At 47.0% G+C, this 15,354-nt stretch overlaps 1 long non-coding RNA gene across 1 annotated transcript; it reads left to right on the forward strand.

The window, feature by feature from the left end:
* The first annotated feature begins 1,109 nt into the window (after window positions 1–1,109).
* Window positions 1,110–3,221, forward strand: LOC142929847 (uncharacterized). Its single transcript, XR_012946005.1, has 2 exons — window positions 1,110–1,809; window positions 2,435–3,221. It is a non-coding gene; the product is annotated as an uncharacterized LOC142929847 (long non-coding RNA).
* Window positions 3,222–15,354: the final 12,133 nt, after the last annotated feature.

Genomic DNA, 15,354 nt, shown 5'->3' on the forward strand with positions numbered 1-15,354 from the left:
AAGAATGCCTTGGTCGCTTTCAAGAAACACTTTGAAGGTCACTTTCCAGTTGAAGCCGAACCCAACAGACTGGATTCCGTGAACCCCACTCGGCGTTGAGATTGGCGAGCTGCCCTCTGGCCTGTGCTGAGGCTTGAGGGACTGCTGCGTGTCGGAGTTTTCTTGCGACGAAAACATTCACAGTCGCAATTTTAAAAGACATTCCCTGCTATTGGGAGTTTTGGATTAAAGAGAAATGTAGATTCAGCCAGAACCCTGCACACAACGCAAGTGCACTTTGCGATGCCACTTGGCACTCCGGTCGCTGTGCGAGACGGAATGTCATCTCACTTGGCGCCTTCGAGTCCAAACAAAGAAGCGGGATGAATGCTGAACCTGATGTGAGGCCTAAAGCTGACAATGATTACACCCGACTTCATGGAACTTTCATCACATGCATCATATTAAAAAGGTGTGACTAGAGTTAATAAAATGTGAGTGTTCTGTTCTTTCATTTGGAGCAGAAAGAAAAAAAAGTTAACCAAGTGGTCCACCGAGAACCCCGCGCAATTTTCAAGTGGTCCGTGAAAAAGAAAACGACTTTGAGAACTGCTGTTTGAGAGTACCAGGTGCATATCCTAGAGTACTAGGCGTCTTTTCTACAGCAGCGCTTCTCAATCTTTCATTCCACAGTGCACTCACACCATCGAACCGGCTTGGTCTTCGCGGCTACACCAACACAAAAACTGGGTGGGTGCACGGGTGAGTGGGATGCATCATAGGTAAGGGGCCGTCCATAAATGATGTCACGCACCTGGGGGGGAGGGGGGGTCATTTGTGACGATATGTGACGAAGGGGGGGGGGGTTGAGAAATGTGATGTCACATCAAAATGCGCAACTTTAAATATAGACAACACGTTCTACTTCATTAAATAGACATTTAAATAAATGTTTTCTCCTACAACATCAGAGTGAAGCGCCACATTAAATACGCACTACAATGACAATAGCTTAAAGCGATTTGAAGCATATATATTATTTTGGGGGGGGGGGGCATAGCTTTGTGACATCATATTTGAGAGGGGGGGGGTCTGACTTTTTGTGACGCCGTGTGACTAGGGGGGGGGGGGGGTCAAAAATCGCGTGACATCATTTATGGATGGCCCCTAAGCGAGAATTCACGATCCCTTCCTTGCTCATACTGATCTCATTGAGAACAAGGAAATCGAGTGGCGCTGCCAACACCCGTGGCAATTATTTGCCCAAGTGCATGTGTCCGTGTTTCTCATGTGCGTCTCCGTGTGTATGTGTGTTTCAGTGTCTCTGTGTGCCTATATCCCCTGTGCCTGTCTGTGTGTGTGTCTCCGTATCTGCTCAACTGACGGGTGACTGCTGCCGTGCTGCGCCTCGACCAATGGAGATGGGAGGGTGGAGTCGTGGGTTCTTTTCTCTCCTAGAATCTATATATCAAACCTATAACAGGCATTTTTTGTCTGTCCTTCCGTCTGTCTGTCTGTCCGTCTGTGTACGCTCGCTTGCGGGGGATTTGGCTCTCGGACCGCGGGGTTCGCGTGGAAATTTTTTTGCACGCCCCGAGCCCCCCGCTTGGCATAGGCTATTCCGTTTTCCCGTCCGTCGCCTTTAAAGTGGTTAAATGAACGATTTAGTGCGATTCCTCTTTATCTATTTATTTACTTTTGCCGACCGGCTCGCTGCTGCGCATGCGCGAAACGCCGACGCGAGTTGTTGCCCCTGGCAACGCACAGACGCCGTCGCCGCAGGGGGGACGCCATTATTCAAAATGTAACAAATTTACACGCGACGCTGAGGTAAATTAATCAAAGTGTCACGTCCTCTTCTCTCCCCCTCCACCCCAATGTGTGCACTTACTATTATAGGCTCGGTAGATATTAAAATTATAGCGATTAAATATGATTATTGTAGGGGGGTGGGGTAGCGGCCCAGCCCACAGCCTTGGCTGGCCGGGCAATCTAGGCGAGGCCGGAGGCTTTGCACGGGACTAGGCCTCGTCACGGCAATCTGTCAGGTGAGCACTTTGTGCTATAGAGTCAATATATACTGCTACTAGCAGGGAAATACATACTTTAAAACGTCTGAAAACTTAAAAACATAACATAGAAATGCAAAGATAACTCATTAATTTAAAATAAAATCAGTTTAAAATAAAATCCGAGCGCGCCATAAATCGATTCTTTCAATCGCGCAAAGGAATCTAAGGTTGTAGATTCCTTTAGAATCGTATTGAAGCGTCGACGCTCGCTTGCGAGGGATTTGGCTCTCTAACCGCGGGGTTCGCGTAGAAAAAAATTTGCCGGGCGACACGCCCTAAATCCCCTGCTTGGCACAGGCTATTCCGTTTTCCCATCCCTAAACTTTAAGGTAGTTTAACGATTTAGTGTGATTTATCTTTATTTATTTACTTTTACCGCTCAGCGCGCGACAGCACACATTTGCGCATGCGCGAAACGCTGACCGAGGGTTGCCCCTGGCAACGCACACACGGTGGAGGGGGAGGGGCGATTCTCATTCCTGTGGACACGCTACAAGGTGAGTCGCGCATATTAACAGCTCCGTTAAAACGGAGATATTACTCTTTACTCATTTGTATTACTCTTAATTATTAGGTCAGATGATAGAGGTTGAGCAATGTTTGATGATCGTACATACGCACAATGTAACACGTTTCCCCCCCCCCCCCGTGCAGTAAGTGTTATTTTTCATTTGCTTAAGCCTACTGTTTATGGGAAATGTCTTATTCCCCACAAACGTTGCTTTTGTAACCAGGCCTTTATGTGAAGGAATGACACATGCACACCACGTATTATCATTGAAAATAGCTACATTTCTAAATATGTCCTTGACACAAAAGCTAAGTTTGAGGGGAATTATAGCTTTTTGGTACTTTTGAGGCATAAGCATATCGAGAGTAACACTACGCAGGGACTAAAGAAATAATCACTTTTTTGTTACACAGTGTTTATTGACTAATCCAAATTTGCTCCTTTTAGACTTTGTTATTATTTCAATAAATAAATCTGGTTATGCTTTGGTTTCAGCTTATTCACACTTTCCCCTCTGCGCGGGGGTTGGTCAGTGATATGTTTATTAGGGTTTGTTTGTGTGCATCTGGACATAGTTACAGGTCACGTAAGTTTATTATTATTAGTTTATATTTTTTATACTTTCGCTCGCGGCTAATTAAACAAACAAAATGGCGGCACATGAGTGAGTGTATTATGTGTGAGTGAGTCAGCGTATGATGAGTGAGTCAGTGTATGATGTGTGGGTGACTCAGCGTATAATCACTGCTGTAATCATAGCAGGTACGACCACAGTCAGCATGTAATGCTGTAGTCATAGCAGGATACCACCACAGTCAGCATGCAATGCTGTAGTCATAGCAGGATGCCACCACAGGCAGCATGCAATGCTGTAGTCATAGCAGGATGCCACCACAGGCAGCATGCAATGCTGTAGTCATAGCAGGATACCACCGCAGTCAGCATGCAATGCTGTAGTCATAGCAGGATACCACCACTGTCAGCATGCAATGTTGTAGTCATAGCAGGATTCTACCACAGTCAGCATGCACTTTTGTAGTCATAGCAGGATACTACCACAGTCAGCATGCAATGCTGTAGTGATAGCAGGTACCACCACAGTCAGTATGCCCTGCTGTAATTATAGCAGGTACCACCACAGTCAGCATGCAATGCTGTAGTCATAGCAGGATACCACCACGGTCAGCATGCAATGCTGTAGTCATAGCAGGATACCACCACAGTTAGAATGCAATGCTGTAGTGAAAGCAGGATACCACCACAGTCAGCATGCAATGCTGTAGTCATATCAGGTACCACCACAGTCGGTAAGCACTGCTGTAATCATAGCAGGTACCACCACAGTCAGCATGCAATGCTGTATTCATATCAGAATACCACCACAGTCAGCATGCAATGCTGGAGTCATAGCAGCATACCACCACGGTCAGCATGCAATGCTGTAGTCATAGCAGGATACCACCACGGCCAGCATGCAATTCTGTAGTCATAGCAAGATACCACCACAGTCAGCATGCAATGCTGTAGTGCAGGATACAACCACTGTCAGCATGCAATGCTGTAGTGCAGGATACCACCACGGTCAGCATGCAATGCTGTAAGCATAGCAGGATACCACCACAGTCAGCATGCAATACTGCAGTTATTGTGGGTACCACCACAGTCAGTATGCACTGCTGTAATCATAGCAGGTACCACAACAATTCAGCATGCAATGCTGTAGTCCTAGCAGGATACCACCACAGTCAGCATGTAATGGTGTAGTCAAAGCATGGATACCACCACAGTCAACATGCAATGCTGTAGTGATAGCAGGTAACACCACAGTCAGTATGCACTGCTGTAATCATAGCAGGGACCACCACAGTCAGCATGCAATGCTGTATTCATAGCAGGATATCACCACAGTCAGCATGCAATGCAGTAGTCATAGCAGGATACCACCACGGTCAGCATGCAATGCTGTAGTCATAGCAGGATACCACCACAGTCAGCATGCACTGCTGTAGTCATAGCAGGATACCACCACGGTCAGTATGCAATGCTGTAGTCATAGCAGGATACCACCACAGGCAGCATGCAATGCTGTAGTCATTTCAGGTACCACCACAGTCAGCATGCAATGCTGTAGTCATAGCAGGATACCACCACTGTCAGCATGCACTGCTGTAGTCATAGCAGGATACCACCACAGTCAGCATGCACTGCTGTAGTCATAGCAGGATACCACCACAGTCAGCATGCAGTGCTGTAGTGATAGCAGGTACCATCACAGTCAGCATGCAATGCTGTAGTCATAGCAGGATACCACCCTGGTCAGCATGCAATGCTGTAGTCATAGCAGGATACCACCACAGTCAGCATGCAATGCAGTAGTCATTGCAGGATACCACCACAGTCGGCATGCAATCCTGTAGTCATAGCAGGATACCACCACAGTCAGCATGCAATGCTTTAGTCATAGCAGCGTACCACCACAGTCAGCATGCAATGCTGTAGTGCAGAATACAACCACAGTCAGCATGCAATGCTGTAGTGCAGGATACCACCACGGTCAGCATGCAATGCTGTAGTCATAGCAGGATACCACCACAGTCAGCAGGCACTGCTGTAATCATAGCAGGATACCACCACAGTCAGCATGCAATGCTGTAGTCATAGCAGGATGACACCACAGTCAGCATGCACTGCTGTAGTCATAGCAGGATGCCACCACAGTCAGCAGGCACTGCTGTAATCATAGCAGGATACCACCACAGTCCACATGCACTGCTGTAATCATAGCAGGTACCACCACAGTCAGCATGCAATGCTGTAGTCATAGCAGGATACCACCGCAGTCCGCATGCAATGCTGTAGTCATAGCAGGATACCACCACTGTCAGCATGCAATGTTGTAGTCATAGCAGGATACTACCACAGTCAGCATGCACTTTTGTAGTCATAGCAGGATACTACCACAGTCAGCATGCAATGCTGTAGTGATAGCAGGTACCACCACAGTCAGTATGCCCTGCTGTAATCATAGCAGGTACCACCACAGTCAGCATGCAATGCTGTAGTCATAGGATACCACCACGGTCAGCATGCAATGCTGTAGTCATAGCAGGATACCACCACAGTTAGAATGCAATGCTGTAGTGAAAGCAGGATACCACCACAGTCAGCATGCAATGCTGTAGTCATATCAGGTACCATCACAGTCGGTAAGCACTGCTGTAATCATAGCAGGTACCACCACAGTCAGCATGCAATGCTGTATTCATATCAGAATACCACCACAGTCGGCATGCAATGCTGGAGTCATAGCAGCATACTACCACGGTCAGCATGCAATGCTGTAGTCATAGCAGGATACCACCACGGTCAGCATGCAATTCTGTAGTCATAGCAAGATACCACCACAGTCAGCATGCAATGCTGTAGTGCAGGATACAACCACTGTCAGCATGCAATGCTGTAGTGCAGGATACCACCACGGTCAGCATGCAATGCTGTAAGCATAGCAGGATACCACCACAGTCAGCATGCAATACTGCAGTCATTGCGGGTACCACCACAGTCAGTATGCACTACTGTAATCATAGCAGGTACCACAACAATTCAGCATGCAATGCTGTAGTCCTAGCAGGATACCACCACAGTCAGCATGTAATGGTGTAGTCAAAGCATGGATACCACCACAGTCAACATGCAATGCTGTAGTGATAGCAGGTAACACCACAGTCAGTATGCACTGCTATAATCATAGCAGGATACCACCACAGTCAGCATGTAATGCAGTAGTCATAGCAGGATACCACCACAGTCAGCATGCACTGCTGTAGTCATAGCAGGATACCACCACGGTCAGTATGCAATGCTGTAGTCATAGCAGGATACCACCACAGGCAGCATGCACTGCTGTAATCATAGCAGGTACCACCACAGTCAGCATGCAATGCTGTAGTCATAGCATGATACCACCGCAGTCCGCATGCAATGCTGTAGTCATAGCAGGATACCACCACTGTCAGCATGCAATGTTGTAGTCATAGCAGGATACTACCACAGTCAGCATGCACTTTTGTAGTCATAGCAGGATACTACCACAGTCAGCATGCAATGCTGTAGTGATAGCAGGTACCACCACAGTCAGTATGCCCTGCTGTAATCATAGCAGGTACCACCAGTCAGCATGCAATGCTGTAGTCATAGGATACCACCACGGTCAGCATGCAATGCTGTAGTCATAGCAGGATACCACCACAGTTAGAATGCAATGCTGTAGTGAAAGCAGGATACCACCACAGTCAGCATGCAATGCTGTAGTCATATCAGGTACCACCACAGTCGGTAAGCACTGCTGTAATCATAGCAGGTACCACCACAGTCAGCATGCAATGCTGTATTCATATCAGAATACCACCACAGTCAGCATGCAATGCTGGAGTCATAGCAGCATACCACCACGGTCAGCATGCAATGCTGTAGTCATAGCAGGATACCACCACGGTCAGCATGCAATTCTGTAGTCATAGCAAGATACCACCACAGTCAGCATGCAATGCTGTAGTGCAGGATACAACCACTGTCAGCATGCAATGCTGTAGTGCAGGATACCGCCACGGTCAGCATGCAATGCTGTAACCATAGCAGGATACCACCACAGTCAGCATGCAATACTGCAGTCATTGCGGGTACCACCACAGTCAGTATGCACTACTGTAATCATAGCAGGTACCACAACAATTCAGCATGCAATGCTGTAGTCCTAGCAGGATACCACCACAGTCAGCATGTAATGGTGTAGTCAAAGCATGGATACCACCACAGTCAACATGCAATGCTGTAGTGATAGCAGGTAACACCACAGTCAGTATGCACTGCTGTAATCATAGCAGGGACCACCACAGTCAGCATGCAATGTTGTATTCATAGCAGGATATCACCACAGTCAGCATGCAATGCAGTAGTCATAGCAGCATACCACCACGGTCAGCATGCAATGCTGTAGTCATAGCAGGATACCACCACAGTCAGCATGCACTGCTGTAGTCATAGCAGGATACCACCACGGTCAGTATGCAATGCTGTAGTCATAGCAGGATACCACCACAGGCAGCATGCAATGCTGTAGTCATTTCAGGTACCACCACAGTCAGCATGCAATGCTGTAGTCATAGCAGGATACCACCACTGTCAGCATGCACTGCTGTAGTCATAGCAGGATACCACCACAGTCAGCATGCACTGCTGTAGTCATAGCAGGATACCACCACAGTCAGTATGCAGTGCTGTAGTGATAGCAGGTACCATCACAGTCAGCATGCAATGCTGTAGTCATAGCAGGATACCACCCTGGTCAGCATGCAATGCTGTAGTCATAGCAGGATACCACCACAGTCAGCATGCAATGCAGTAGTCATAGCAGGATACCACCACAGTCGGCATGCAATGCTGTAGTCATAGCAGGATACCACCACAGTCAGCATGCAATGCTTTAGTCATAGCAGCGTACCACCACAGTCAGCATGCAATGCTGTAGTGCAGAATACAACCACAGTCAGCATGCAATGCTGTAGTGTAGGATACCACCACGGTCAGCATGCAATGCTGTAGTCATAGCAGGATACCACCACAGTCAGCAGGCACTGCTGTAATCATAGCAGGATACCACCACAGTCAGCATGCAATGCTGTAGTCATAGCAGGATGCCACCACAGTCAGCATGCACTGCTGTAGTCATAGCAGGATGCCACCACAGTCAGCAGGCACTGCTGTAATCATAGCAGGATACCACCACAGTCAGCATGCACTGCTGTAATCATAGCAGGTACCACCACAGTCAGCATGCAATGCTGTAGTCATAGCAGGATACCACCGCAGTCAGCATGCAATGCTTTAGTCATAGCAGGATACCACCACTGTCAGCATGCAATGTTGTAGTCATAGCAGGATACTACCACAGTCAGCATGCACTTTTGTAGTCATAGGATACTACCACAGTCAGCATGCAATGCTGTAGTGATAGCAGGTACCACCACAGTATGCCCTGCTGTAATCATAGCAGGTACCACCACAGTCAGCATGCAATGCTGTAGTCATAGCAGGATACCACCACGGTCAGCATGCAATGCTGTAGTCATAGCAGGATACCACCACAGTTAGAATGCAATGCTGTAGTGAAAGCAGGATACCACCACAGTCAGCATGCAATGCTGTAGTCATATCAGGTACCACCACAGTCGGTATGCACTGCTGTAATCATAGCAGGTACCACCACAGTCAGCATGCAATGCTGTATTCATATCAGAATACCACCACAGTCAGCATGCAATGCTGGAGACATAGCAGCATACCACCACGGTCAGCATGCAATGCTGTAGTCATAGCAGGATACCACCACGGTCAGCATGCAATTCTGTAGTCATAGCAAGATACCACCACAGTCAGCATGCAATGCTGTAGTGCAGGATACAACCACTGTCAGCATGCAATGCTGTAGTGCAGGATACCACCACGGTCAGCATGCAATGCTGTAAGCATAGCAGGATACCACCATAGTCAGCATGCAATACTGCAGTCATTGCAGGTACCACCACAGTCAGTATGCACTGCTGTAATCATAGCAGGTACCACAACAATTCAGCATGCAATGCTGTAGTCCTAGCAGGATACCACCACAGTCAGCATGTAATGGTGTAGTCAAAGCATGGATACCACCACAGTCAACATGCAATGCTGTAGTGATAGCAGGTAACACCACAGTCAGTATGCACTGCTGTAATCATAGCAGGGACCACCACAGTCAGCATGCAATGCTGTATTCATAGCAGGATATCATCACAGTCAGCATGCAATGCAGTAGTCATAGCAGGATACCACCACGGTCAGCATGCAATGCTGTAGTCATAGCAGGATACCACCACAGTCAGCATGCACTGCTGTAGTCATAGCAGGATACCACCACTGTCAGTATGCAATACTGTAGTCATAGCAGGATACCACCACAGGCAGCATGCAATGCTGTAGTCATTTCAGGTACCACCACAGTCAGCATGCAATGCTGTAGTCATAGCAGGATACCACCACAGTCAGCATGCACTGCTGTAGTCATAGCAGGATACCACCACGGTCAGTATGCAATGCTGTAGTCATAGCAGGATACCACCACAGGCAGCATGCAATGCTGTAGTCATTTCAGGTACCACCACAGTCAGCATGCAATGCTGTAGTCATAGCAGGATACCACCACTGTCAGCATGCACTGCTGTAGTCATAGCAGGATACCACCACAGTCAGCATGCAGTGCTGTAGTGATAGCAGGTACCATCACAGTCAGCATGCAATGCTGTAGTCATAGCAGGATACCACCCTGGTCAGCATGCAATGCTGTAGTCATAGCAGGATACCACCACAGTCAGCATGTAATGCAGTAGTCATAGCAGGATACCACCACAGTCGGCATGCAATGCTGTAGTCATAGCAGGATACCACCACAGTCAGCATGCAATGCTTTAGTCATAGCAGCGTACCACCACAGTCAGCATGCAATGCTGTAGTGCAGAATACAACCACAGTCAGCATGCAATGCTGTAGTGCAGGATACCACCACGGTCAGCATGCAATGCTGTAGTCATAGCAGGATACCACCACAGCCAGCATGCACTGCTGTAGTCATAGCAGGATACCACCACAGTCAGCATGTAATGCAGTAGTCATAGCAGGATACCACCACAGTCGGCATGCAATGCTGTAGTCATAGCGAGATACCACCCTGGTCAGCATGCAATGCTGTAGTCATAGCAAGATACCACCACAGTCAGCATGCACTGCTGTAGTCATAGCAGGATACCACCACAGTCAGCATGCACTGCTGTAGTCATAGCAGGATACCACCACAGTCAGCATGCAATGCAGTAGTGATAGCAGGTACCATCACAGTCAGCATGCAATGCTGTAGTCATAGCAGGATACCACCACAGTCAGCATGCAATGCAGTAGTCATAGCAGGATACCACCACAGTCGGCATGCAATGCTGTTGTCATTGCAGGATACCACCACTGTCAGCATGCAATGCTGTAGTCATAGCAGGATACCACCACAGTCAGAATGCACTGCTGTAGTCATAGCAGGATAGCACCACAGTCAGCATGCACTTCTGTAGTCATAGCAGGATACCACCACAGTCAGCATGCAATGCTGTAGTGATAGCAGGTACCACCACAGTCAGTTTGCACACCTGTAATCACAGCAGGTACCACTACAGTCAGCATGCAATGCTGTAGTCATTGCAGGATACCACCACAGTCAGCATGCAATGCTGTAGTCATAGCAGGATACCACCACATTCAGCATTCAATGCTGTTGTCATAGCAGGATACCACCATGGTCAGTATGCAATGCTGTAGTGATAGCAGGTACCACCACAGTCAGCATGTAATGCTTTATTCATAGCAGGATACCACCACAGTCAGCATGTAATGCTGTTGTCATAGCTGGATACCACCACGGTCAGCATGCAATGCTGTAGTCATAGCAGGATACCACCACGGTCAGCATGCAATGCTGTAGTCATAGCAGGATGCCACCACAGTCAGCATGCAATGCTGTAGTCATTGCTGGATACCACCACAGTCAGCATGCAATGCTGTAGTCATAGCAGGATACCACCACGGTCAGCATGCAATGCTGTAGTCATAGCAGGATACCACCACAGTCAGCATGCAATGCTGTAGTCATAGCAGGATACCACCACAGCATGCACTGCTGTAATAGCAGGTACCACCACAGCAGTATGCACTGCTGTAATCATTGCAGGTACCACCACAGCAGTATGCACTGCTGTAATAGCAGGTACCACCACAGCAGTATGCACTGCTGTAGTGAAAGCAGGAACCACCACAGTATGCACTGCTGTAATCATAGCGTATGCACTGCTGTAATCATAGCAGGTACCACCACTGCCAATATGCACTGCTGTAGTAAAAGCAGGAACCACCACAGTCAGTATGCACTGCTGTAATAATAGCAGGTACCACCACAGTCAGTATACACTGCTGTAGTCATAGCAGGTACCACCACAGGCAGTATGCACTGCTGTAGTGAAAGCAGAAACCACCACAGTCAGTATGCACTGCTGTAATCATAGCTACCACCACAGTCAGTATGCACCGCTGTAATCATAGCAGGTACCACCACATGCAGTATGCACTGCTGTAGTGAAAGCAGGAACCACCACAGTATGCACTGCTGTAATCATAGCTACCACCACAGTCAGTATGCACTGCTGTAATCATAGCAGGTACAACCACAGTCAGTATGCACTGCTGTGGTGATAGTAGATACTGCTATCCAGTTGGTAGATACTACTATATAGAGTTATTAGATACTAAAACAGTCAGTATATACCACTACATTCAGTAAATACTGCTACTGTCAGTAAATACTACTTTACAGTCAGTAGATACAACTACAGAGGCAAGATATACTACTTACTCTTTTGTATGTAGGGTGTGTAGGTTTAGATACCTACGTTAGGGTAACGATATTTTTTGAGGGTGGGGGTCGACAATTTTCGGAGACCTTTTAGATCAACTATTTACCCCACACTTTCTATAATCTTTTGGACTTGTGCAAGCCTCTTATAATATTGTTGGTGGAAAAATGGACAAATGGCCCACCGGGCTTTCACAATACCTTAGTATGTGTATGTATATGTAAGGTTTTTAAGAAACGTTTTTCAATATATTTTTTACCCGGGTAACGTTGGGTACTTACTGCTAGTAGTATATAAAAGGGAAATTTGTGAATGTGTGTCTATTCGAAATGTTTCCCGACATGCAACAAACATGAAATTTGGCATGTGGGTAGCTTCCAGACTGTACACAATGCAAAAAGTATAAAAATAGACTTTTGTATTTGGGGGGGGAGGGGGGAAATTACCATGAAGTGTGTAACGTCAACGCGCATACAGGACTGGCGAGAATCGGGTGAGCGTTTGTGGTATCGATTAAACGGGAATAGGCCGATTCTAAAGAAATCTACAACATTCGATTCCCTTGATCGATTCTTGGCACGCGAGCGTAAACATGTTTTTCCACCGCGCGTTGGGTTTTATTTTAATTAATCAGGTAATGATCAAAGTTTGCTTTTCATTGATCAAATTGCTTAAAAATATATATAATTATATGAATTATTGTGTGCAAACTTTACATGTAGCATGTTAAACGTTTTCCCCCTAAGTAACATGGCTTAACGGTACAATGCCAATAGGTCTTTTATGTAAAAAATTATTTAGGTAAATTATTACTGCAAGTCCTTTTAATTCTTACCTATAAAAGTACATTTTTGTCTGTCTGTGTACGCAACTTGCGACGCTTTGAACTCACAAACTGGGGTTTACATTTCTAACTTTAAAGTAGTTAAATTGACAATTTAGTACTATATTCTTTGGTTCTTTCATTAAAATCACGTAGGCAGAAAAATAATAAAATTTAATAGAACAAAAAATAATATATCATGACGTTTCGATCGCAACACAAGCGGTCGTCCTCAGGCGTAAAAAAATAATCCAGCAGTGGAACTGCTGAACCAGCGAGAGAGCTGTTACAACAAGGAGGTTATAGATGTGGTGATGGGCAAGGAAGCCGAGTCTGAGCAGGAAAGGAATTCCATCCCCGGACGCAAGCACCTCAGTTGTGTTAATGGGGGAGATTAGGGAGAGAATTAGGGAGAGAGATTAGCATGAAATGAGCTTCTGTCGCCGCATAAAATATCATCCCACATACTATTAATTATTATATTACTACGCTGAGCGCGCGCCAAAGCATGCATCATCGCATGCACGAAACGTGGTTCCCATAGCAACGCACATGCGCAATTGGTGGGGGTTGGGAAAAATTCTCATTCGCTTTAATGCAACAAAAAAGACAACGCTGAGGTAATTCTTCAAAGTGTGTTGTCCTATTCTCCCCCTCCCACCTCAATGTGTGCAGTTACTACTGTAGTGACTGTGAATGTCACTGTGTGCTGCCGGGCTTGCAAAGCCACGACAGATAATGTGTTGGAATTATGTGTAGTCCGCTTACTGGGCGTAGTACCAGCCCTAACGGGGCTTGGGTGAGCACTGGTCAGCGCGGAGGCACCACGTACAGTGTGCGTTGCAAGCTCCTGGTGGGGGAGCGAGAGGGAGTGTCAGGCAGCAAGGGTTATGTTAGGGCATGATACGTTGGTTGACCTGCCGACACGTGACCGGATGATATTGGAGGGGAGACACCGGTGGATGGGGGCCGCTGGGTGGTCACGTGGTATAGAGGAGCTCTCGTTAGCCTTCGGGAAAGAGCTCCAGAGATCTAGAAGGTGGGCGGGACGAGGGGCGGAGCCAGCCCCAGCCCCAGCCCAGGCCGATATAACGGTGGCCCCGTGATGGGCTCGGGGTTCTTCGTGTTGCTGGTGATGAAGATCCACGTCGGGTAAAGAAGGCTCTAGCCACGCGGTCCGGGATCCAGCTTGTAGTCTGGGCCGGGATAGCGAACCGTGCCTAGTTCTGTCATTGCGTGGCTAGATGAGCATTCAACACCCAAGTGCAGGTTGTGTTACAGTGAGGGAAAAACGTATTTGATCCCCTGTTGATTTTGTACATTTGCCCACTGACAAAGAAATGATCAGTCTATAATTTTAATGGTAGGTTTATTTGAACAGTGAGAGACAGAATAACAACAAAATAATCCAGATAAACGCATGTCAAAAATGTTATAAATTGATTTGCATTTTAATGAGGGAAATAAGTATTTGACCCCCTCTCAATCAGAAAAATTTCTGGCTCCCAGGTGTCTTTTATACAGGTAACGAGCTGAGATAAGGAGCACACTTGTAAAGGGAGTGCTCCTAATCTCAGCTTGTTACCTGTATAAAAGACACCTGTCCACAGAAGCAATCAATCAATCAGATTCCAAACTCTCCACCATGACCAAGACCAAAGAGCTCTCCAAGGATGTCAGGGACAAGATTGTAGACCTACACAAGGCTGGAATGGGCTACAGGACAATTGCCAAGCAGCTTGGTGAGAAGGTGACAACAGTTGGTGCGATTATTCGCAAATGGAAGAAACACAAAAGAACTGTCAATCTCCCTCGGCCTGGGGCTCCATGCAAGATCTCACCTCATGGAGTTGCAATGATCATGAGAATGGTGAGGAATCAGCCCAGAACTACACGGGAGGATCTTGTCAATTATCTCAAGGTAGCTGGGACCATAATCACCAATAAAACAATTGGTAACACACTACGCCGTGAAGGACTGAAATCCTGCAGCGCCCGCAAGGTCCCCCTGCTCAAGAAAGCACATATACATTCCCGTCTAAAGTTTGCTAATGAACATCTGAATGATTCAGAGGACAACTGGGTGAAAGTGTTGTGGTTAGATGAGACCAAAATGGAGCTCTTTGGCATCAACTCAACTCGCCGTGTTTGGAGGAGGAGGAGGAATGCTGCCTATGACCCCAAGAACACCGTCAAACATGGAGGTGGAAACATTATGCTTTGGGGGTGTTTTTTCTGCTAAGGGGACAGGACAACTTCACCGCATCAAAGGGACGATGGACGGGCCCATGTGCCGTCAAATCTTGGGTGAGAACCTCCTTCCCTCAGCCAGGGCATTGAAAATGGGTCGTGGATGGGTATTCCAGCATGACAATGACCCAAAACACGGCCAAAGCAACAAAGGAGTGGCTCAAGAAGAAGCACATTAAGGTCCTGGAGTGGCCTAGGCAGTCTCCAGACCTTAATCCCATAGAAAATCTATGGACG

This window comes from Petromyzon marinus, chromosome 35 (assembly GCF_048934315.1).
Source record: "Petromyzon marinus isolate PM22_M1 ecotype Great Lakes invasive population chromosome 35, UKy_Petmar_22M1.pri1.0, whole genome shotgun sequence".
Lineage (NCBI taxonomy): Eukaryota > Metazoa > Chordata > Hyperoartia > Petromyzontiformes > Petromyzontidae > Petromyzon > Petromyzon marinus.